Source organism: Mus caroli, unplaced genomic scaffold (assembly GCF_978045245.1).
Source record: "Mus caroli unplaced genomic scaffold, Mus_caroli_1 scaffold_12, whole genome shotgun sequence".
Lineage (NCBI taxonomy): Eukaryota > Metazoa > Chordata > Mammalia > Rodentia > Muridae > Mus > Mus caroli.
Window position 1 is genome coordinate 44,662,369 of NW_028227267.1, and position 3,388 is coordinate 44,665,756.

Here is a 3,388-nt window from a genome sequence, read left to right on the forward strand (position 1 = left end):
AAGCATTTAGGCTGCGTGGACATGGAGGGGGGGGGCAAGGTTGACTACTGAAGGGCAGTGAGGGGAGGGGTTACAGATATATACCTATGAGGACATTAAGGCAGTATCTGTGTACACAGCTTGTTTACAGCACAACATCAGAAGCAGCACATTATTGAATATTCATGTGGCTGGAGAAACGCATCAATATTTATCTGTGATGTTTATGTTCTTGGATCTAATGGCCCTCTAAGAGAGTTTAAGTTTCTTGGAAGCATAGACCCAAGGCAAGGCACACAGCCGGGGGGGGGGGTGTTTCTTTTACTTACCCTCTTTCGATCTTTTATTCACGCAGTAAATATTTATGGAGTATTAGCTGTGTGCTGGGCACTGTACTCAGTTGGAGTGTGGCTATGAAGAGCAGTGCCTGTGGAATGGAGCCAGGAGATGCCTTTCTTCTAGGAGCTCAGATTCTGGGTTCAGAGGTGACTGGAGTGTCGTGGAGATGAGCGAGCAAACAAACAAAGGCATGATGACTGCATGGTCTTCTAGGACAACAGAAGCAGATGGGGAAACACAAGGTGAGCAGACAGGAAGGACCTGCGGCTCCTACTGAGTGTGCTGTCGTAGAGCCTTCCAGAGCTGACTCACACATAGCCACAGAGGATCCAGGAAAGCCTGCAGGCAAAGGGATGGTGTGTGGTAAGACAGAAAGGCAAGGAAGCTTGTGCCATGTGACACAGAGAGCAAGAGATCAGGAGGTCAGTTCAGGCCGGATCACGTGAGGCTTTTCAATGATGGCTGTCATCTGAAGCACGGCAGAAGGCGGTTACTGTGAGAGTTACAGATTGGGAGGATTGTTCTGGAGACTGGGTTGGAAGTAAACTGGAGGGACATTGGAGAAAGCACACTGGAGGCTACTGAGTGCACGATCTGGATGAGATGACCTGACCATAGCTTAAACTATAGAGGGACGGTGGGGATGGAAAATGGAGGCTCAATATGGAATCTACTCCAGACACAGACTAGCAGAACTCAGTGTTAAATGAGTCACTGTAGAAGGGCAGAAAACGAAAGCAGAAGACCAAGCTTGCCTCCTCGTTTTTAAGTTACACAACGGAGTCAAAGGTACCATTTGATGATACGAATGATACAGACATTGGTGAAGTCCAGAGTCTCACCCTGAACAGAGAACTCTGGAATGTTTCACATGGGTCGGAGATTCTGCAGCTCCAAGAGCAGGTCTAGACAAGAAACCTGGGGCTCAGCAGAATGGGCATCTTCAGCCTCAAAACAAGAAAATCATCTAGAGAGAGAATTTGTAAAGAAGATGGCACAAAAAAAAAGAACCTGGAGCTGGGTATGGTGATGAGCACACCTTTAATCCCAGCACTTGAGAGGCAGAGGCAGGAGGATCTCTCTGAGTTTGAGGCCAGCCTAGTCTGCTGCCTACCAAGGTGGAGGTACCGGGTGATATGAGAAACAGTTTGAGTGGGATGGTCGAAGCAGTTGTCAAAGGTGGAAGCCTTCTATTGTAACCCCTTGTAGTTCTTAGCTAAGACTATACAGACTATCAGAAGCACAAAGCAGGATTATTAACACCAAACTTAGTGAGCATCACACAGAAGCCTCCTGAAACACCTTCAGGCAGAGCCTCAGAGCTCTGGCTTATACAGCAACTTCCAGCAAGATCAAGAAATTAGAGTGGGGTGGTGGCAATATACTTGTAATGCCAGCCTGTAGACATAGGAGGATGGTGTGTGGTACCCAAGGGACAAAGGCTGAAGGGTTCTGAGTGAGAGACCAGCTACATAGACAGATCTTTTCTAAACAAACAAACAAACAAACAAGCACTAGGGATCAAGAGATGGCTCCGCAGTTAAAAGCACTGGCTGCTCTTCCAGATGACCCATGTTTGAATTCTAGCATCCACAAAGTGGCTCATAACTGTCTTAACTCCGGTCTTAGGGTGCCCGATGCCCTCTTTTGGCTTTCATGGGCACCAGTTACACACACAGTGCACAGATATACATGTAGGTAAAAGACACACAAAGTAGAATGAGGAATACATTACAGGGCTGGGAATATATCTCAGTGGTAGAACACCATTGAGTAGAATGCTACTGTTCACGACACCTGGGTTCAATCCCCAGCACCTGCCAAAAAGAAACAGCAGAGACATGGAATCACAGAGGAGAACAAGTCTAGGCTTCCAAGGTCTGAAATGGTGGGAAGAAAATGAATGAATACAATGTATTTTCACACCCTTCTGTTTCCAATGTAGAGCTGTCACCTGGACGGGAGAATTTGTATCCCTTTGTGTCCTGTCTCAGGAGAAAGGGGAGCAGATGGAGCCTTTCTGCTGCTTGCTGTTTCTCCATTGCCTTCAGCTCAACAGCAAACTTTAAACTGAAGGTGATACGTTTTGGTTTCTTCACAGCCAATTTGGGGCCGAAATGTAAACAGTAACAGAACTGTAGGGCCCCTGCCACCGCTCAGCAGATAAAGGCACTTGTTGCCACACCTGACAACCTGCGTTCCATCCCTGGGACTCACATCTCGGAAAGAGAGAACAACCCCTGCCAGATTTCCTCTGATGGAAGTATAGAGGGCATGTGCGTGCATACAGAGGTTGGGAGGGGGGTAAAATGTAATATAAATATGCTTTAAAGAACTGAGAAAGTAGAGATGCCACATTCCAGCATGCCATCCAAATGGTTTCATGCTTAAGGGACCATTATCTGTGAAGGAGTATGGGAAGCATGCATATGATCAAAACATACTTTCTCTCTCTGCTTTTCAGCTACAGATGACAGAATCTGCACACATAGCAATGGGGATGATCAGAAGCAGCAAACGCCAGTCACCTGGGGGTGGGTCCTCCAAAAGGGAAGGACATCACAAGGAAAAGCTCATCTTTTCCCAGTCTTTGTTATGGTAAAATACATATAACACTAGTAGCTCCATCTTCTCTGCTTTTTATTATTTATTATTTATGTATTTGGGCTTTAGAAGTGGGGGAGGTGGAAGGGGGTTGCACATTCCATAGAAGCACAGGAAGGACAGAGAACAACTCGTGAATGGATGGAACTCATGACATCAGACTTGATGGCAGGGTCTTTACCTGATGAGCCATCTCACCAGTCCCTGGCAGAGAGAGGGAGCGAGGGAAGGAGGAAGGGAGGGGGTAGGGGGAAGAGGAGTGAGAGAGGGGGAGAGCGGGAGGGGGAGGGGGAGGGGGAGGGAGAGGGGGAGGGGGAGAGATTCTCACTATGTAGCCCTAGCTGGCTAGGAACTCTCTATTTAGACCAGGCTGGCCTCAAACTCACAGAGATCTGCCTTTCTCTACCTTCCAAGTGCTGGTGTTAAAGTCTGTGCCACTACACCCCAGGCTTTAGCTAAATTCCTT

General features: G+C 47.5%; 1 long non-coding RNA gene across 2 annotated transcripts; it reads left to right on the forward strand.

Annotated features, from left to right (window-relative positions):
• Positions 1 to 341: 341 nt before the first annotated feature.
• On the forward strand, positions 342 to 2,884 carry LOC147001806 (uncharacterized). 2 transcript variants are annotated; one of them, XR_015044735.1, is made up of 3 exons: positions 342 to 560; positions 2,264 to 2,394; positions 2,783 to 2,884. It is a non-coding gene; the product is annotated as an uncharacterized LOC147001806 (long non-coding RNA). The 2 variants fall into 2 exon arrangements; XR_015044734.1 differs by lacking the exon at positions 342 to 560 and adding an exon at positions 784 to 1,339.
• Positions 2,885 to 3,388: the final 504 nt, after the last annotated feature.